This window comes from Nicotiana tabacum, chromosome 18 (genome assembly GCF_000715075.1).
Source record: "Nicotiana tabacum cultivar K326 chromosome 18, ASM71507v2, whole genome shotgun sequence".
NCBI classification, from domain to species: domain Eukaryota; kingdom Viridiplantae; phylum Streptophyta; class Magnoliopsida; order Solanales; family Solanaceae; genus Nicotiana; species Nicotiana tabacum.
The window spans coordinates 39,065,410-39,088,450 of NC_134097.1; the positions used below are offsets into that span (position 1 = coordinate 39,065,410).

The following is a 23,041-nucleotide window of genomic DNA, read 5'->3' on the forward strand; positions in this document are numbered from 1 at the left end:
AAGAGGATAGAGTCGATGGCCCACAACGACCATATTCAAGATTGAAAATCAATATGGTTCGACAAAATCACTCGATGATTGCTTAAGTCAACACAAGAGTTACAAGGTCACATAGAGATATTTCTTTCCCAAAAAAACTTGTTTTTAATCATAAGCACGTAGTTAGTGTGTTGGTACCAAGTTAAGCATGTTTGACTCTTTGAGCCTGACTCGATTAGGTCTTTTTATTCATTATTACTACTATTCTAACCTAAACACCAAAAACGGACTCAATCCCTTAAGAAGGTTGTTACGCCATCCATCATTGGGAAAAGTCACCCGGATCACACAAAAATTACCTTTGAAAAGAACCGTTGCATTAAGAAATCCAAAGGCTTATTGTCCACTCAAACGTAAAAGAGAAGCTACAATATTAAAAAGAAGTTATTAGATTAAAAAAGAAGCTACTAAATTAAACATTGACTAATAAGAAAATAGAATAAAGAAGCTACAAACCAAACTACTGAAAGCATAATGAATATACATAATGAGAGAGGAAAATAGAGAATATATACATCAATAGAGAAAGAAAGAAGAGAATATATACCTGATAAAGAGAAAAATATTGTTAGTTATTACAAACCAAATGTCTAGAAATCATCCAAATAGCAAATAAACTCCACCCCCCCCCCCCCCCAAATAAAAATAAGCATTGTCCCCAATGCTTAACAAAATAAGAATAAAGAAGGGTAAGCGTGAAGAGGACTCTTTATGTGGCCTTGGACATCTCTGTGTCCATAGCAGCGTTACCGCCCTCAGTCTCTAACTGGGTGGGTGAACATCTGGCTCACCGCTTCAGCAGTGTCGGCAGCCAGGTCAGGCTTCTCAGACTGGCCAGCTAGTACCACTGGAGCTAATGGTGTTGCTGGATCTGTCTCCATCAGCATATCAAATGGAAGATCACCAGCTACTGCAATCCTGACCACCTCTCTTCTCAACTTGTCCATTGATTTCTTGGATTCCTGGGATTTCTTTATCTTCTTTACCTACTTCCCAAGCTCCTCAATTACTACTCCATATGCTACCAATGTGCTCATAATGGTGGTTTAGTTCTCCAATATCTTCTTCAATGTATCCTCCACTGTCGGAGAAATCTGGGGTGCCGGAGTGGATGACTGTGCTGCAACAGTACTGGATATGTCAAACAGCTTTGTAGTGGCTGTCTGCATCCAGTTGTTGAGGCTCGCTAGTGTTTGGGAGACTCGCAGCGCAGATAGTGGATGAGTGGGCATAGGCACCGGCTTCCCAAAAATTGATTTCGTCCAAGTTTACACCTCAATTCAAGGTAATGAAATGGTCGATTGTAATAGTAATACCCAACAAGTAGTTGGGGTCGAATTCCACAAGGAGTTGTACATGGGATTTATGAGTATAGATTGCAGTGTATGAGTATGAACTTCTCAATTTACACTTCCACAAATTGGTGTTTGCTCTATGTCTATTCTAATCTAATATTACACGATTAAGAAATGAAACTAAGAAATTGTTTTTATTGTTGTTTTTTTAATGATATAAAAGGCCTAGGGCTATGACCTTCACCTAGGTGTTTTCCTAATGAGTTGTAAACTTTAAAGCTTGTTTTATTGGTCGAGGTGTATTATAGCTATCAACACTTGAGTACCCACTCAATAGCTCTCGGTTAGAGAGTAATTTTGTCCAATTTGGCTTTCTCACGTCAAAATAGGTATTGAACAAAACGGTTTGATACAAATCTCAAGTCGGGTTTTACTATATCTAGGTTCAATCCTTTAATAGTCTTGACAATCTGGTTTGAGCTTCTTCCTTTGGTTTGAAGAGAACTCATCCGGGATGATACCACTTATATGAAAACTTGCTAGATCCGCGAACCATGACACCTCTTTCATTGAAATAGCCAAGAGATGCTCATCAGGGAAGGATTCATTGATTTCAAGGCCATCACGCGGCCTCCCCTCCTCCTCCAAATGAGACAAGTGGTCTGCCACTTGGTTTTCACTTAATTTTCGATATTGTATGTCTATATCAAACTCTTGAAACAAAAGAACCCATCACATCAATCGGGCTTTGGAATGTTTCTTGCTCATAAGATAATGAAGTGCCGCATGATCCATATGGATAATCACTTTTGCACCAATCAAGTACGAGCGGAACTTCTCAATAGCAAATACAATGGCAAGGAGCTATTTTTCCGTAACGGTGTAGTTGACTTGGGCACTATTCATGGTCTTACTTGAATAATAGACTAGATGAAAAATCTTGTTGATATGTTGCCCCAAAACAACCCCTACCGCTACATTATTTGCATTGCACATGAGCTGAAAAGGAACATTCCAATTTGGAGCGATGATAATGGGAGTAGTAGTCAACTTGAACTTTAGCAATTCAAAAGCTCATCAAATCATCATTGAAGTGGAACTTAGCCTCTCTCTCCAAAAGCTTGCACAATGGGTTCACCATTTTAGAGAAATACTTGATGAAATGCCAGTAAAATCCAGTGTGTCCTAAGAAACTCCGCACGCCTTTTATCGAAGTTGGAGGTGTAAGTTTAGAAATCATCTCAATCTTTGCTTTGTCAACTTCAATGCCATTCTTTGAGATCTTGTGGCCAAAGAAAACGCCCTCCTCGACCATAAAATGACATTTCTCCCAATTGAGCACCAAGTTTATTTCTTCACATCTTGCCAGCACTTTATCCAAGTTTGTGAGACAATCATCAAAAGAATTCCCGGCCACCGAGAAGTCATCAATGAAGACTTTACGGTAATCCTCCACCATGTATGTGAAGATAACCATCATACACCTTTGAAAAGTCATTGTTGCATCGCACAACCCAAATAGCATCCGCGAGAAGGCGAAAGTACCATAAGGACATGTAAATGTAGTTTTCTCTTGATCCTCCAAAGCACTAAGAATTTGGTTGTAGCCAGAATACCTATCAAGGAAACAATGGAAAGCACGGTCGGCCAATCTATCAAGCATTTAATCTAGGAAGGAAAGTGGAAAATAGTCCTTCCTTGTGACTTTGTTGAGCTTACAATAGTCTATACACACTCTCCACCTGATCATTGATCTTGTAGGAATCAACTCTTTCTTATCATTGGTGACCACCATCATGCCCCTTTCTTTGGGACACATTGAACCAGAGAAGTCCACGAACTATCGGAAATGGGGTAGACAACCCCAGCATCCAACCACTTGATCTCCTTTTTGACAACCTCTTGCACAGCTTCATTGAGTATCCTTTGATGTTCAATAGATGGTTTGGCACATTCTTCCAAGTTAATCTTGTGCATGCAAAATGCGGGGCTTATTTCCCGAATATCCGCTAATGTCCATCCAATAACCTTCTTCCTCTTTTTTAGCACCGGCAATGTAGAGTCTACCGGCACGTTAGTCAAACAAAAGGAAAGAATAATCGGTAAAGTAGAAGAAGGGCCAAGAAATTCATACCAAAGATGTGGAGGCAATGGCTTTAACTCCAAGATAGGAGGCTCCTCAATTGAAGTCTTAGTTGGAGGAGTTTTCCAATTTTCAAGATCCAAGGACAATTTGTGGGGCTCAGAAGTGTACAAACTCATTCCTTGCAAAGAGTTCTCACATTCCATGAAGCCCTCCATCTTTTCATCATCAAAGTTTAGCAATAGGGCCTCCAGTGTATCATCGATATTCATCACAACACTTGTTTCATCCACAATCACATCAGTCACCAAGTCGATGAAAGAGAACATCTCATTGCTATTGGGTTGCCTCATAGACATACACACATGGAAAACCTCTTTTTCATCACCAACCCGGAAGGTAAGTTCTCTGGCTTCAACATCAACTAGATCCTTCCCTGTAGCAAGGTAAGGTCTCCCAAGAATAATCGGTACCTCATAGTTAACCTCACAATCAAGAATGACAAAATCCGCCGGAAGAATGAATTTATCAACATTAACCAATACATCCTCAATGTTACACACCGTATAGGGGTGGGGTGGATGAAATGGAGATTGTCATCTGGAGTCCTATGTGACAAGAAAGTGCTTCGTTACTCAAAGGTAAATTTTATAGGGCAGTGGTTGGGCCGGCCATGTTGTATGGGGCTGAGTGTTGGCTAGTTAAGAATTCACATACCTAGAAGATGAAAGTAGCAGAAATGAGGATGTTGAGGTGGATGTGCAGGCAGACTAGGATGGATAAGATTAGGAATGAAGATATTCGAGAGAAGGTGGGCGTGGGTCTTATTGATGACAAGATGCGGGAAGCAAGACTCAAATGGTTCGAGCACGTTCAGAGGAGGATCTTGGATGCTCCGGTAAGGAGGTGCAAATAGTTTGCATTGGTGGGTATGAGGAGAGGTAGAGGGCAGCCTAAGAAGTATTGGGGAGAGGTGATCAGGTGGGATATAGCGAGACTTCAGATATTCGAGGACATGACACTCGATAGGAATCTATGGAGGTCGAGCATTAAGGTTGTGGGTTAGGAGGTAGTTGAGCATATTTACTCTACCGGTGTGAGGCTAGGCTGATAGGATTTTGTCTTAGACTGCTAGTGGTCAGTGTTGTGTTTACACTACTATTTCATTTTCATAGTGCCTAGCCTTATTTACTGGTCATTATTTATGCCTTTCATCTATTCATTGGTTCTTATGTTGTTGTTATTATTTCCATGATGGTACTGATATATTGTCTCTTTTTGTCTTTTTATCCTCTTAAGCCGAGGGTCTTTCGAAAATAGCCTCTCTACCCCATCGGGGTAGAGGTAAGGTCTGTGTACGCACTACCCTCCCCAGACCCCACTTGTGGGACTGCACTGGGTTGTTGTTGTTGAAACAATACATCCTCAATTACTCCCAATGGTCTCTTCATGGTAAGATCGGCCATTTGTAACCTCATAGATGTGGGTCATGGTTTCCCACTTCCCAAAGTCTTGAAAACCGAATAGGGCATCAAATTGATACTTGTGCCAAGATCACAAAGAGCTTTAGCAAACTCGACACTTCCAATGGTACAAGGGATTGTGAAAGCATTGGGATCTTCCAATTTGTAGCCATTGTTGCACAATTGCACTCACTTGATGAGTCATTTTTATAGTTTCACAATTCATCGACCGCTTCTTTGTCACCAAATCCTTCATAAACTTTGCATATACGAGCATTTTCTCCAAGGCTTCAACCAATGGCACATTGATTGATAGACTCTTCATCATGTTAATGAACTTTTTGAATTGATTCTTGGCATTTTTCTTGGCAAGCCTTTGAGGATATGGAGGACGAGGCCTAGGCATTGGTGCCTTAGCATTTTGCACTATCGATTCCGGTATGTCAACAATGTGATCCCTAGACGAGTTTCACTTTCTCTTGAACTTCTTCCATAATGTCATCAATATCAATCCTCACTTCATCATTTGCTTGCACCACATTGTTCGGGGCCTCATCTTCTTGAACCACTTGCTCATCATCCACAAGTTTCCCATCCTCACCTTTTCCCCTCCTTGTAGTAACAGACATGGCATGTCCCGTGTTATTCCCACCATTTGGGTTCACCACCATGTCACTTGGTAGTGCCCCCTTAGGAGAGTGTTTAGAGCTTGTGAGATTTTCCCCATTTGAACTTCCAAATTGCGAATTGATGTGTTGTGTGAGGCTAGTTGGGAATCAGAGTCGGTATTCTTCTCCATCATTTTTTGCACATACCCTCAATTCGTCTCATCTCATTGTTGGAAGAACTTGGACCATGGGAAGGATAAGGAGGCGGGTTGCTCGGTTGTTGATACATCGGGAGCCTTTGAAAGCCCGACCCCCGATTGCCTTGATTATTGTTCTATCCCCCTTGGTTGTTGCCTCCCCAATATCTTGTTGCCACTCCAATTGCCTTGGTCATTTACACCACTCCAATTTCCTTGATTGTTGTTATTATTCTAATTCCCTTGATTGATGCTACCACTCCAATTAACTTTGTTGTTATAATTCCTATTACCTTGATTACCTTGAGATCACCATTGTTGTTGATTCGGGCCTTGAGAGTTGTTTCTTTTCCCTTGAAAGTTGATCACATATTACTCTTCCTCCTCTTGTTCAGTGTAAGATTAATCTTGGTCAAACTCACTATCTTCTTGCACATAATTCTCCACACAGTTTTGCACTTGTGGACCCTTGTATCTTCTTTTGTTCACCATCATACTAACTCCCTTTATGGAATTGACTTTCTTAGCACTTTGCACTTGTTGAAGTTGAGCCTTTTCTAATTGATTCATTGTGGTGGTCAACTCTGTAATGGCTTGCCTATGATCATGCAATTCTTTATGTAGGTGAATCACGTTCGAATCACCTTAAGGAACATTTGCTCTGCTTTGCCATGCCGATGAAGTATCCACCATATCATCTAAAATCTCACAAGCTTCCACATACGTCGTTGTCATGAAATTTCCACTGGCAAGTTGGTTGACCATGCACTGATTGGTAGTATTGATCCCCCGATAGAAAGTTTGTTGAATCATAGCCTCTGTCATGTCATTATTGGGGCACTCTTTGACCATTATTCGGTACCGCTCTCATATTTCATGCAACGGCTCATTAGGCTCTTGTTTGAATGCTTGAATCCCGTCTTTAAGAGTAGCCGTATGCCCGAGAGAAAAGAACTTGGAAATAAATTTCTCCGCTAACTCATCCAATGTATAGATGGAATGGTTTGGAAATCTCTCTAACCAATCCAAGGCTTTCCTCCGTAGGGAGAAAGGAAATAGCCTTAACCTTAAAGCATCATCAGAGACGTTTGTCTGTTTACTCCCCCAACAAGTATCTACAAATCCCTTCAAGTGTTTGTATGCATTTTTACTCACAGCCCCGACGAAGAATCCTCGTTGCTCTAGTAATATGAGAATTACATTCGTGATTTGAAAGTTACCCACCCTAATGCGGGGCGGGACTGTGGCACTTGCATACCCTTTATTCGGAAACACCCGGCGTGGAGCCGCTCTTGGTGGAGGTGGGGTGGAACTGGGACGTTGTCCTGAGGCGGTCGGCCTCTTCTATTTGCTTGAGGTTCAAGAGGAACTTCTTTAACTTGGTCATCTTCAGTGTCTACATCCCCCAATGGCATGTTTCCGAGTTGATCATTGTTGAGGGACATTGTTGCAACTACAATTGATTCACAAAAATCAGTAACACAGAAGAAAAAGAAGACAATTCACACACAAAACCAAATATATAACTAACATTTTTAGCTCCCCAGCAACGGCACAAATGTTACGCCCCACAATATTACATCGATATTACGTCCCACAGTATTACATTACGATGATGTTATGCTTTACAGTACTAAATTACGATGATGTTGCACCTTGTAGTATTGTATATTGAATTTATTGTAAGATAATTGACATCGGTCCAAGAAAAAGATTATTTGGAGATTATAAGGATTATGCTATTTCAAACAAGTAATGAGTAAATTTGTGAAGGTGAGAGGGGAAGCAAGTCAAAGAAAATAGATTTTCGTCCAGGTTTGGCATGTTGGGATAAAATACGGTCCAAGCAAATACTCGGTATTTATGTGCTAGTGTCATACAAGGTACCACATGACCGTAATAGTAAAGTATAATAAGATATGTGAAAAGTGAGTAGTATTTTAAGTAATTTGAGGTAATTATTAATTATACGGGTAATTGGTTAATTACTGGGTAACAGGACATTACCTAATTAAATCAGGGATATAATTGATAAGTACTAAGTGACATGATGTGGCAGTCCCCCACTCAAAGTATGTGACTAACAATCTTGGTTGAAAGGTGGCAACATTAAGTGGTATATATGCTACTTACGTGTAAATTTTTGCAACATTTGGCTAAATGGATTCAAAAATCAGCAATGACTTAAAAATGACTTCATTTTGCTTCATCTAACATTTTCCTAACTCAAAATCTCAAAACAGACCTCCAACAAAGCTTTCAACAAAGTCATTCTCAAAATTTTACAATCAGATGTGATTTTCAATGTAATTCCTTACCAATTTCCCCACAAAAAGAACGTGAGTTCTTGCAACAAAAAGGAATCCAAAAAAAATTATTTGCAACGTAAAATTTAGCAGTTCTAAAGAGTACGGTGCAACCTTTTCCAAGAATATCACACGAATGTTTCCCTACTCTAGGTATGTTAAGGTTATCCCTTCTTTTTTTGGCATGATCTGTACGATACAAACGAAACGAGAAAATGCACAACTTCCATAAATGACTCTATTCATAGAAGTATTAGAGGTGCCTATATTCTTGAATTCCCATGTGTCCTATTATTTTATCATCTGTTCATGGGTCTCAGAAAAATATGTAAATTGAAAAAGTTTACTTCATAATATTAATCAGGGGCATGATGGTCTTTTGATGTACCAAGAGATTTTACTAACGTATTTCATATGCATTTCATATATTTATATATATATATATATATATATATATATGGGATATGGGAAAGGTTATGACATTATATACGCACCACCACCTGATCAGTTGGTATACGTTGATGAGTTTTCCCACTGAGGCCGAAGATGATATGATGGGATGCCCTCAAAGGCTTGATGATGTTATGAACACGTGTACCTATGAACGACATGATATTCATACGTATATGCATGACACTATGAGTATTTCATGATCTATAGATTTATTAAGACTTACATGTCGAGTCTTTTACTCCATGTTTCTCTCGCATCTATTATTTTACTAATTTCATTCTTTACATACTCGGTACATTATTTGTACGGACGCCCCTTTTGCCTAGAGATGTTGTGTTCCATGCCCGCAGGTCCCGATAGACAGGTCAAGATTCCTCCAGGTAGGCTATCATATCAGCAGAAGATATTGGTGCGCTCCATTTGCTTTGAAGTTGCTTGTTTGGTCAGTATGACTTAGACGCATATTGTTTGGTATGGCGGGGCCCTGTCTTGACCTTTATATTAAGTGTGTACTCTTAGAGTCTTGTAGACATATTTCATGTATGTAAAATATTGTATGGACTTGGCAGTCTATGTTTAGTGTATAAGTGATTATTCTGGTCTTAGAGGCCCATATGTCTTATGCATAAGTTGGTATTACATGCTATATTCTACCTAGTTCACGGCAGCCTCTCCATCTCAGTTATCTATGATAGTATGATACTTATGTTGGTACTTGTGAGTAAGGTACCGGGTGCCCATCATGACCCATCGGTTTGGTCGTGACAAAAGTGGTATCATAGCAGTTCTGTCCTAGGGAGTCTACAAGCCGTGTCTAGTAGAGTCTTGTTTATGGGTGTGTCATGCACCACACTTATAAGCAGGAGGCTACATGGCATTTAGGACTGTCACTCTTTCTTCTTACTCTAGATCGTGTGGTATATCTCACTTATAAGAATTCAAATTTTGAACTTCTATTATATTCATAATAAGGCGATGCCTACATTTAGAAAGATGATCCATAAGAGATATAGTCGTGGAAGAGTTGAATTAGAGGAACTCAATTTTGCATCTTATGAGTAAATGTGAGGTCTTTAGCAGATCATGGGTGTACTAAAAGTGTAAGGTTCTTGATAAGGAGCTTTAAGGAAAGAATACTTATCCACTCTTACGGTAAAAAGGAATAACGGAATTGGAAGTTAGACACAAGTTTCAGCAGTTAAAAGAAGCAAGGTGAAGAAGGGTACGAGGTACCCAGTTAATAAAGATTATCATTATTTACCATTCAGGAAGGGAAATATAAGCATTTTGAGTTACCTTCAATTGTAACAGATGTACGTACAATCGGCCACACCTATCTCAGTCATGCCCTATGGGAGCTAATAGATATGGTTTAAGAGAAGGACATAATATCACGATCCGGCTGGGGTTAGAGTGACCCAAAATGGTGGATGAATTATTTGCGTTAGTTGACATTGCCGAAGGATATTGCAAATGTGCTAATAGATCTCTTGTGAGATACCCAGATGGTGCACTCCAAAATATTACAATTAGATGTGATACTAGCATGATCAAAAAATTCAGAAGATAGGCATTGAAAGCCTGGAAGAGATAATTATTACCTTAGTGTGACTCTCATCCCTAGTAGAGCAAGGACGTTGAGCGACCTGAAGAGCTGATGAATGAAGCAAGGATAGCTAAAAGATAAAGAATATCGTGTTGAAGTTTTCACAAGAAATGGATGGGCAGAAATATTAGCAGAGTAATAAGAAGAGAGATAAGGAAGAATTATAAATAAGATGTGATACATGGATGGCAATGGTAGAGTGTTACAGAACCTATAGTCAAATGAAGAAAGAGACGAAAGGTGATGGGCCTTAAGACAACAAAAGAGTATAGTCCATACAATCATATCGTCATTTCGAGAAATAAGTTCGCAACTCTAACGTGATTAACAGAAGGAAAAGTTAGACCCTAGAGTAATAGAAATCAATATGGACTGGTGAACAAGATAAACTAAACATTAATTAGGAACTGAGTGATTTGATAATAGTCAGCATCATGAGAATTTCAGATTGCATTCTGGCAATAATAGAATGGACAACAGAAGAAGATCCATGATAAATACAAAGAATGGTCATTCAGAGATGCGCTTCCCTAAAGCAAGCAATATGAGTAAAGTTAAGATTAAGGGACTGTATGTGCTAGATACACTAAGTGTCACCATCGCGAGTTAGGAATTTTGTTATCCTTGGTACAAAAGGATTACCCCAAGGTGAGTAAGGGTCACTGGTGATGTGAACAGACGCCAAAGATGAATAGGAAAAACATCTATAGGCAAGTCTTCATAACTCCAAGTCTTAGTACTCCCCTAAAGGGGGGAATATAGAATGATAAAGGAAGAATGCGATAAAAATGTAAAAGGGATGAGAGTGCACTTATCCAAATGTTATAGATATGTTATGATTCCAGGACATTATATAAGCACGACATCAACAAAAAGGAGTAAGGGTTCCTGCTTGGGATGTTATTGATAGATAAGGAGCCAGTACGTGAGGTAAGTTAAGACAAGGAAATAACCCATGAAAGATTATGCGGAATATGGATATGATAATGGGCCGACGAGTAGTTAGTAGTTGATTCAAGAAGAGCCTAATCATGACTAAACAAGAAGTAACAGACAAATCAGCAGATCATGCAAGATAAATGTAGTAAACCCCAACATGGAGAAGTCAGCCTCGCAGTAATGTCATTATAATAATTGAGATATATTCAAATAGGAGTCCGGGTAGTTAAAGCTACCATGTGAGTGTTACAGGGATAAAAGAAAGTACCACTGGAAGGTAGTCAAAATATCAGTTCAGAAGAAACCCTACAAGCACAAGGTCACGGAGGTAAGCAACTATGGATGATTATAGGCAAGGAAGGACATCAAAAGGTTCGTAGTATGCTCACAGTTTTACGAGAGTTAAAGGTTCTCCCTAAGTACTACAACGAAAGACAAGGTGAGGAAAAAAGGAAGAAGGCTTCAACCTAAGCACAACGACCTAAAAAGGAAATGGTCGTATAACAATAGTCTCACAACAACATTGGAGGCACTCCAAAGGAAAGTGGCACCTACTGTGGCTAATGAACGGGAAGTAAAATTAGAAGTAATATTCGAGATCATAAGAGTTGCACGAAAACTCTGGCATGTGTGGGCACTAAGATAAGCTAATTATAGACACAACACGGGCGGCAGAAAGACCAGGAAAAGTAATAGCTTACCTTGAAAGAAAGCTAAGATGGAACGAAAGAAATTATTCGATCAATGATCCAGAGTTGGTCATGTTATGAATGCCCTTAAGGGTTTGGAGTTTTATACATGCAGCATATACATCCTTAGAAAGTTCAGATATACGTTAAAAGAAAGAATTGAGCCCAGGTTATAAACGAAGGATTAAATTGTTAAAGAATTTTGTCATGCATATTCCTCGGTACCCATGAAAGGCTAAATAGAATAACTAATACCATGAACCACAAATCAAGAGATAACTTAAGCCGATATAAAGGCCGATCAGAAAGAGGAAACTAAAAAGTTACATCAATGAATTAAATCAGGAATCTGATTATTGGACTCAAAAAATTATAAACCTCGTGTGAGAACATTGCAGGATTACTCTTAATATACGAGGTACAAGAGGGATAGTACAGTCGCCATATTCTATAGTGACCCTATGTTAAATTTAGCCAGTTAGAATAGTACCAGCCTTGTAATAAGTCAGCATGAAGCTCCCACTGGATTGTGTATGCACCATAGGTGCATGTATTATAATAGAGCTTCAAGTTATGGACGTGAATTATACCTATGTGGAAGGGAGATCATGAAAGAGATAGAAGATATGATACGAGGTTTTAAGGCGTAAGGTAAAAGGTAAATAATGTACGTGATACTCAAATGCAGAAGGTTGTGAATAGTCCATATTTCGGATAAAAGGCTAGAAACACTATGATTCAGTATTGATAGTGGAGTCGCTAGTGGCATATCTTCCAACCTATGGTTTCTATGTATCGAGAAGGCTAATTAAAAGAGTAAAGAAGAGTTAGATATGATGTGATGTCTCGCTTGATGTTCCAGAATGACATAAGGAAATCTATTATGCAAGCAAGTTGAAGGAAGGTTGCGAGTAGTATAAATCGATATATGTAGGACGCAAGCTAAAGTATGGCAAAGCAACAAGGTTGTATGAAGACAGGAATAAAGACAAGAAAGGGTAAGTGAGAAGGTGACGAGAAACAGATAAGTTCTCGGGATTAAGCCCCTGAAAATAAGAGAGCTGGTGATTTTTCAAAGTTATAGAAAACTCAGTATAGCCTAAATAAACTCAAAGGAGTTACTCATCATAAGTAGCATTTAAAAGAGTTGGAATGCTACCCTAATAGTAGAATAAGGGTGTAATTATGGTAGATAAAGGATAACGTTTGGGCCTTTGATTAAGTAATGATTTGAAGAATGGGATTTCATGAATTTTAAGGGACAAAAATACCCATATAAGGTGAGTCACATTGGGATGCTATAAAGTACGGTCATGGAAGTATAGTATCATCCCTAGGTGGATCAATCTAATTACTCCAGGTGTCCCCAATGAGACGCGAGCCCTAGCAGCAGTGTTACATAAAAGATCAAGTTATCAGTGGTAAATGATGAATCAACATTAAGGTGAATCAACAATAGATGGATAAAAGTTCAACAGTATGAGATGAGATTAGACCATCAGTCTTAAGGATAAGTAACGAGAGTAACCTAGAGTTGGTTGCAGACCTCAGTAATGATAAATCAAAGAAAGAATTATGGTATAGTATGACCTACGTAGATGCAGTAAAGTCATACGAATGGATAACCAGATCTATAAAATAAGATATGGCCATATTCGCAAGTTCTACAAACTACCTAGCAAAGAACTTCAGTACACCTATAGATGCCTAGAGAGGCATCTTATTAAGCCTTGTATATGTTTACACAGTAAGGCCTAGAGATTGGCTAAAAGCTGGAGGAAAAAGGAGAGAAGAGTCGCATAGGCACACTTACAAGGTGATTATCGTAGAGGTTGTATGATAGAAGGAAGAAACAGTTACGAGATTGCAAGGAATTTGATCACAAGTCATGGCATGGGAAAGAGTCCTAAAGGGGGGGAATGCCCTGGCCTTTGGATTTATTCACAAAATAACTGCCTAAATGGCAAGGGGAGTATTAAGGTATTCACAAGAGCTATAAGTTATGAAAATGATAAGAGCATCAGACAACATTTGAGGACGGATGTTCCAAAGAGGGGAATGATGTTATGCCCCGCAATATTACATCGATATTACATCCCGCAGTATTACATCATGATGATGTTATGCTTCGCAGTACTAAATTATGACGATGTTGCACCTTGTAGTATTGTACATTGAATTTATCATAAGGTAATTGGCATCACTCCAAGGAAAAGATTATTTGGAGATATAAGTATTATGCTATTTTAAACAAGTAATGAGTAAATTCGTAAAGGTAAGAGGGGAAACAAGTCAAAGAAAATGAATTTTCGTCCAAGTTTGGCATGTTGAGATAAAATACGGCCCGAGCTAAAATATTCGGTATTTATGGGCTAGTGCCATACAAGGTACCACATGACCATGATAGTAAGGTGTATAATGTACGTGAAAAGTGAGTAATATTTTAAGTAATTTGAGGTAATTCTTAATTATGCGGGTAATTAATTAATTACTGGGTAACAGAACATTACCTAATTAATCAGGGATATAATTGATAAGTACTAAGTGACATAATATGACAGCCCCCACTCAAAGTATGTGACTAACAATCTTGATTGAAAGGTGGCAGCATTTAGTGATATATATGCAACTTACGTGTAAAGTTTGGCAACATTTGGTTAAATGGATTCAAAAATCAGTAATGACTTAAAAATGACTTCATTTTGCTTCATCTAACATTTTCCTAACTCAAAATGTCAAAACAGACCTCCTGCAAAGCTTTCAACAAAGTCATTCTCAAATTTTTACAATCAGATGTGATTTTCAATGTAATTCCTTACCAATTTCCCACAAAAGAACGTGAGTTCTTGCAACAAAAAGGATTCCAAAGTAAATATTTGCAACGTAAAATTTTGCAGTTCTAAAGAAGTACGGTACAACCTTTTCTAAGAATATGACACGAATGTTTCCCTACTCCAGGTATTTTAAGGCTATCCATTCTTTCTTTTTGGCATGATTTGTACGATACAAATGAAACGAGAAAATGCACAACTTCCATAAATGACTCTATTCATAGAAGTATCAGAGGTGCCTATATTCTTGAATTCCCATGTGTCCATGTTATTTTATCATCTGTTCATGGGTTTCAAAAATACGTAAGTTGGTAAAGTTTATTTCATGATATTAATCAGAGGTATAATGGTCTTATGACGTACTGAGAGATTTTATTAACGTATTTCATATGCATTTCATGCATTTATACATGCACATTGACCCATGACCAGATGGCATTATATACGCGTATATATATATATATATATATATATATATATATATATATATAGGAGGTTATTGCGTTATATACGCATCACCACCTGATCAGCTTGTATACGATGATGATTTTGTCCATAGTGGCCAAGATGATATGATGGGATGCCCACAAAGGCTTGATGATGTTATGAACACGTGTACCTATGAACGACATGATATTCATACGTATATGCATGGCACTATGAGTATTTCATGATTTATAGAGTTATTCAGACTTACATGTCGAGTCTTTTACTCCATGTTTCTCTCACATCTATTATTTTACTGATTTTCATTCTTTACATACTCGGTACATTATTTGTACGGACGTCCCTTTTTCCTAGAGATGTTGTGTTCCATGCCTGCAGGTCCCGATAGACAGGTCAAGAGTCCTCCAGATAGGCTATCATATCAGCAGAAGATATTGGTGTGCTCCATTTGCTCCGAAATTGCTTGTTTTGTCAGTATGACTTAGAAGTGTATTATTTGGTATGGTGGGGCCCTGTCCCGACCTTTATGTTAAATGTGTACTCTTAGAGGCTTGTAGACAGATGTCATGTACGTAAAATATTGTATGGCCTTGCCGGCCTATGTTCAGTGTATAAGTGATTATTTTGGTCTTAGAGGCCTATATGTCTTATGTATAAGTTGGTATTACATGTTGTATTCCACCTATTTTATGGCAGCCTCTCTGGCTTAGTTATCTATGATAGTATGATACTTTATGTTGGTACTCGTGAGTAAGGTACCGGGTGCCCATCGCGGCCCATCGGCTTGTATCGTGACATTAAAAATTGATCTCATCCAAGCTCACACCTCAATTCAAGGTTATGAAATTGTCAATTTCAATAGTACTACCCAACAAGGAGCTGTGGTCGAATTACATAGGGAGCTATATGTAGGATTTAGGAGTATAGTTTGCAGTGTATGAGTATGAACTATCTTAATTTACACTTCTACAAATTGGTGTTTGTCCTATGTCTATTCTAATCTAAGATTGCAAGATTAAGAAATGAAACTAAGAAATTATTTTTGTTGTTGCTTTTCAAATGATTGTGATGACCCGGTCTGTCGTCTTAAGAACTTATGCCCTGATCCCCTATTAACTGCTTTCCCAAGTTTATTTCTGCTAATTTGATTTGACGGGATGTTCAGTTTTGAGTTTCGGAGAGTTTTGGGACACTTAGTCCCTAAATGAGAGCTTAAGTGTTGGAGAGTTGACCGTAGTCGGAACAGTGTGAAGACGGCCTCAAAATGGAAATCTGATGGTTCCGTTAGCTCCGTTGAGTGATTTTGGGATTAAGGGTGTGTTTGGATTGTGTTTTGGAGGTACGTAGCTAATTTAGGCTTGAAATGCCGAAAGTTGAATTTTTAAAGTTTCCAGTTCGATAGCGAGATTTTGATCCGAGGGTCGGAATGGAATTCCGGAAGTTGGAGTAGCTCCATAGTGTTAAATATGACATGTGTGCAAAGTTTCAAGTCATTCGGATGAGGTTTGATAGACTTTTTGATCGAAGCGTATTTTTAGTGTTTTTGGAATTCTTAGGCTTGAATCTGATGAGAAATAGGTGTTTTGATATTGTTTTGTGCGTTACGGAGGTGGGAACAAGTTCGAATAAGCTTATAGGATATGTCGGGTGGTTACCCGGACCATTTCTTGATGTTTGAAGTTGCAGAAAAAATGTTGATGTGTTGCAGACCAGCTATTCTTCGCGTTCGCGACTGGACATCGCATTCGCGAAGGGATAGGACCTGGAACTGAAGGTTTGGCCTTCGCGTTTGCGAGGGAGGTCCCGCATTCGCGATGGGCTGGGAGCTGAGCCTTCACATTCGCGAAGAAGGGGACGCGTTCGCGAAGAAGGAACAATGGTCAACGTCAATTTGTGCTTTGCGAACGTGAAGGTTTGACCGCGTTCGCGATTAAGGGAATCCCTGGGCAGATTTTTAAAACCCAAAATCGAGGGTTTGAGCCATAATTCATATTTTGGACTTGGGAGCTTGGGAGATTGCGATGTTTGAAGATATTTTCACCTAGGATATTTGGGTAAATAATTCCTACTCTGTTTAGAGTAATTTCTATGAATCTATACTTAAATCCATCCTTTAATTTCGAAATTTTGGTGGAAATTGGAGGAAATGTTCTTAGACCAAGAAATTGAGTTTTGATTGGGGATTTGACATCGGATTGGGATAATTTTGATATGGTTAGACTCATGAGAGTGTGAGGATTTTAAAAATATAAATTTTACCTGATTCCGAGATGTGGGCCCGAGGGGCGTTTTGGTCATTTTACCTAATTTCGCGTATTAGCTTAGAATTTCTTTTTAGAATCAGTTACTTGAAGTGTTATTTACATTATTAAATTAAATTGAATAGATTTAGGCCATTTGGAGTCGATTACTCGTGGCAAGAGCATGGTTTCGGATTGATTTTGAGCTGGTTCGAGGTAAGTGGCTTGTCTAACTTTATGTGGGGGACCTTCCCCTTAGGATTGGTATATTTGGTAATTGAAATGCTTTGTACGTGAGGTGACGAGTGCGTACATCTGCTGATTGTTGGAAATCCGGTTTTCTTTAAATAATTACTAGTATATTTCCTTTCATGTTTCTATTACTGGCACTATTAAGCATGTTGTTAGCTTAGGAAAGTATGTCTAAGTGACTTAACTGCTTTACTTGCTCAAACTGCCTTACCTGAATTTTATGCAGCATGCTAGGCTAGAATCGCTTGTTGCCTTGATATGAAGTTTTGTTATTTTTGTATATTTTCCTGTTGTTGCTGTCTGTTTATTTTGGGACTACGGATGTGGGATTCCGGTAGCTCCCCCTTGTCTGTTTATTTTTGGGCTACGGATGTGGGATTCTGATAGATTCCCCTGCACAGTTATATGGAACTATGGAAATGCACCCGGTAGATTCCTTCAATATTGAGTATTTACATTTGGGACTACGGAACGAGATTCTCGTAGATCCTCGCGCACTATGAGTTGGACTATGGGACGAGATCCTGAGAGATCCGTTGGATATGTACATATGGGACTACAGGACGGTATCCTGGGAGATCACCGATTGTTATTATTGGTGGTGAGCTGTATTTCCTTTTCGTGTTTACCTTGCTTCTATATAGTTTTGTTGTCCTGTACATCCTATGTTATTTTACTGCTGTACTTATTTATACTGCTCTATTCCATACTGTCGATCTTTATATTTTATTTAACCTCAGTAGGGCCCTGACCTTCCTTGTCACTACCCAACCGAAGTTAGGTTTGGCACTTACTGAGTATCGTTGTGGTATACTCATGCCCCTTATGTGCATGTTTTTCATGTGTAGATATAGGTACCGCTACTCCGGCCTACCATCCTTAAGGGAGGCGACTGCTCTAGAGACTTTGAGGTACATCTGTCGCGTCCGCAGAACGAGGAGTCCCTTTCTATTCTAGCTGTTAAACATTGCCCTTCTGTATTTTTCTTTCTTGTTAGATATTCTGGAGTTAGACTGTTGCATATTCCAAAGGCTTGTGTTTTCGTGAGTTTTCGGGTTTTGGGATAGTGTACTTGATTTTGAGAATGTTGTGTTGTATATGCCGAGTGGCATTATAACTATTGTTTCCATGCAGTTATTTTGGTTTTTGATTATTTCTTTCGCAAGATTCATTATGTTTTGCATTTGTTAGGCTTACCTAGTCGTAGAGACTAGGTGCCATCACGACGGTTCACGGAGGGCGAACTGGGGTCGTGACAAGTTGGTATCAGAGCTCTAGGTTCATAGGAGTCATGGATCACAAGCCAGTTTATTAGAGTCTCGCTGATCGGTACGGAGACATTTGTACTTATCTACGAAAGGCTATGTAACTGTTAGAAAAATTTCACTTCATTTGAGTTCCTTGTCGTGCAATATTTTGATATCACAATTCTAAACTTCTATCTTCTATTCTCTCACAGATGGTAAGGACACCCGCTACCCGAGATGATCAGGCACTCACACCCCCTACTGCAGCCGTCAGAGGCTGGGGACGGAGTAGAGGCCGAGGATGCCACTACAAAAAAAGTACTTTAAATGGCAATTATTTAGTGGCAATAAGTTAATTGCTACTAAATATATGTTACAAATGAAAAAGTAGTGGCTAATGAGCATTTGCCAGGAGAATATACCTTTTGCCCGCAGTAGAAAAGAATGACCACTAAAGCACTAATTGAAAGTGAAATTTTGAAATCTGTCTCTCCAATGTTTTCGACATCAATCACCTTTTCCCTCCAATACTTTTTAGATCTTCATTATATATCACGAAATTATTTCAGTAGGCACTGTAAATGCTCTCATTTTCCTGCTGCCCTACTACTCTCTGTCTTGCCATCACCAGCAACCATCCTAGGTAACTTCATCGTCTCTCTCTCTCTTTCTCTCTCGATACTCGCTATATACCTATTCTCACTGATGGGGGATAGCCTATCCACAATGAATTGAGACTTGAGAGATGTTTCTTGCAAAAAATCAAAATATTTTTTCACTTGTGAAGCCCTTATCTTGAGGTTCATCATGGAGAACGAAATATGCGAACTGATATCATACATGTAATTTTAATATCGCCATATTAAATGCTAACCTCTTGCAATTGAAATATATTTTGATTTTTTGCAAGAAACATCTCTCAAGTCTCAATTCATTGTTGATTTAATGATATTTTTATTTGCTTCCATGGTTATTTTACTTCCGATACTGTGAAAATATATTTTGTAATTTAGGTGTTCGATAAAATACTTTTGTAGACTTTCTGACTCTTGCCTTCCATTTTTATATTGATTTCAAGTGTTTCGTAAATCTTATTGTTTAATATTGTTTGTTACTTGAACATTTGTCCAATATCAAGTGCTTCAAATGAGGTGGAGGTGATAGGAGCTATAAAATTGGCTAAAAGTATTAAAACTTGGATATTTCCTATTTCTCCTATTTTAATTATCCATCTCTCTCTTCTAGCTGCATTGCTTTTGAGTCTTTTGGGTTAGTGTATTTGATCATAATTTCATGTTGTTGGTAGGTAAGAATGCAAATTAGTTCTTTTTCATTAATCTAAAAAGCATATTCACACTTTCCTTATTGGTCTTCTTACGATTGGCTTTCGTCTTTTAGCTAATTATTTATTTACTTATCTTACATTTTCATCAATTCTACAGAATATAATGACAATTCTTGGGGCCAAAGTTATCAGAAGATGGGATAATAAGAAGAACATTGACGAAAATGCATTAGATGTTATTGAGAATGATATTTCAATGGGTATCTAGTTTGATTGAGGTCATCGATTTTAATTATAGTTATTTTTTTCCTATTTAAAATTTCTTTGTCATATGGTGTGTATCTGTGGATTAGAAGATTGTTATGGTTTAATTTAGTATATATATATATATATATATATATATATATATATATATATATATATATATATATATATATATATATATATGTGTGTGTGTGTGTGTGTGTGTGTGTGTGTGTGTATTAGTGAGTACTAACGTTATTTGCCTCTGATAGCTCAATCATTAAGTGAGTAGTTCCATTATTTGTTATGCCAAGAAATTAATACTTGTAAGGCTGAGAGTCCTTTTTTCTTGGTTATTTGCTTCTTGTCTTTTATCTTAATTTTAGGAGCAAGAATTTCAAGAGCAATAAATAGCTAAAATATCTTGGTTGCTAGCCAATTGCTTCATTAGTTCCTATCTTATTCAAACTCTTAGAAGCTCTCTTAGATTGTATAGATATATATATATATATATATATATATATATATATATATATATATATATATATATATATATATATATATATGTGTGTGTGTGTGTGTGTGTGTGTGTGTGTGTGTGTGTGTGAAATAGTACATTAGTGAGTACTAACGTTATTTGCCTCTGATAGCTCAATCATTAAGTGAGTAGTTCCATTATTTGTTATGCCAAGAAATTAATACTTGTAAGGCTGAGAGTCCTTTTTTCTTGGTTATTTGCTTCGTGTCTTTTATCTTAATTTTAGGAGCAAGAATTTAAAGAGCAATAAATAGCTAAAATATCTTGGTTGCTAGCCAATTGCCTCATTAGTTCCTATCTTATTCAAACTCCTAGAAGCTCTCTTAGATTGTATAGATGTTTTTGAAAATAACAATTAAGAACTTACAATTTTCTTGTATCATGTTTTCTTGGTTGTGCTATTGCTAGTAGGATATTTCTGCAAGCAGAAGTATCATTATACTCAAATTATATTTCCTATTTTTACTTGACCTTCAAACATTATCCAGGTTATAATTTCACTGAAAAAGGGAGCTGCATCTACTGAAGTATGACAAGAGAGAGAAGCCAAAATTCTGCCTCTGAGCTTATCTTTGGTAAAGTATTTCATGGAACATCTCTTGTGCTTTTCAACCTTTAAGGAAATTCTCAAAATAAATGGTATCGTATTTGGACTATGTATCCATAGAATTAATTGAAAAACTTGTCCTTCTCATTTGGAACTGAATAAAATGATCTTTTTAATATGCTATTGCTAGTTGTTGAGGGACTAACATCAATAAATTGCCTCTGCTGTTGTATAAACTCTTGAACTGCTAAGTAAAGTTGTCCTTCGCTGAATCCATTGAAAAGATTTTCTTATAAGCTTATTTCCAAATTCATCATTTTTTTCTCATGTTAATGAACTCATTTCCCATACTTGTAACATGGAACTACAAGTCCCATTTTCTCATGTATACCTATGGCAGACAAGTATTGTTTATAAAATGGTAGCATCTTGAATTCTTGTTAAATGTAGCTCTTTATTTTTTTCCACAATGTTATATCTATGTTGTATTATAATACTACAAGTCTCATTTGCCACATTATCTAAGTTGTATTATCTAACTCTTTTATCTTCCTTTTTTTATTCTTTATTCTTTCTTAGACAAAATATTTTGGTTGTATTTCAATACTATAACTTGATGTAGAGAGATTCAACATAAGAACGATTTATCTTATTAGAAACTATACCTCAGTCTCTTCAACCACGATGAATTTGGTATCCTACTTCGCATGCAACCTCATTTTTTACATTGTTTTGTGAATTCACATTATATTTAGATGTGTAGACCCATGATGTTTCATACATTACATTCAATATTTTGACACGTTTATTTTTTTTCCTGGTCATTTGCTCAAAAAAGTCGGATGTGAAAGATTTCAATATGATGGAGAGTTGTCGAAACTATTTGAAGATATTATTTGATAGGATTAGTTATATCAGTTCAATCAATACAAATTTATATTAAAAGTTGTGACATTAATAATTTGGATTGGTACTTCCTTTGGATTGAGTAGATTTAATGAGATATATTTTGTTTTATGAATTAATAATATTATGTTTTCTAGAATTTGCCTACCTTTGTTTTCGCCATGAGACACACGTTTACTATTAGCGATATTTAGTTGAATTTACTTGCCATTAAAATAGAATTTAAAAGGTCAAAATAAGATTTTTACAGGAAGGATACAATAGTCATTCTAATTGCCACAAAAATTTGTCATTAAAACTACTAACGTTTAGTGGAAATTTAATTAGACTTATCGGCTATAAAAATGGACGCTAAAAGTGCATAGTTAGTTTGTTATGGATTTAATATATCGGACAACAGTATTGTTGCAACTAATTGCCGATAAAACTAACGATCTTTAGCGGCAATAAATCATACTCTTTACCAGTTTTTGTGAGAATGGTCGCCAAAGGCTTTCCCGACCCACGTATTGCTGGCTAAATACCATTGGCCGGTAAAGAAAATAGCAGCTATTCTTATCGCGCGCGCACATGGTGCGGCCAGAGCACCTGTGCGAGCTGCTGTCGAGGTACCACCAGCAGTTCCAGCCGGAGTCTAGGCACCTGACATGCCTACTGCTACCACTACTCCAGCCCTTTAGGAGACTTTGGCACAGTTCATGAGCATGCACACCACTCTGGCTCAAGCAGGGTTGCTTCCCCATGCTGCAGCTACATCTCATGCTGGGTGAGTAGCACAAACTCTCGCCGCCCGCACTCCTGAGCAGTGAGTGCATGTTGAGCAGGTC

General features: G+C 37.8%; 1 long non-coding RNA gene across 1 annotated transcript; it reads left to right on the forward strand.

Annotated features, from left to right (window-relative positions):
* Positions 1-19,121: 19,121 nt before the first annotated feature.
* Positions 19,122-21,491, forward strand: LOC142172388 (uncharacterized). The gene is made up of 3 exons (XR_012701729.1): positions 19,122-19,338; positions 20,138-20,258; positions 21,250-21,491. It is a non-coding gene; the product is annotated as an uncharacterized LOC142172388 (long non-coding RNA).
* Positions 21,492-23,041: the final 1,550 nt, after the last annotated feature.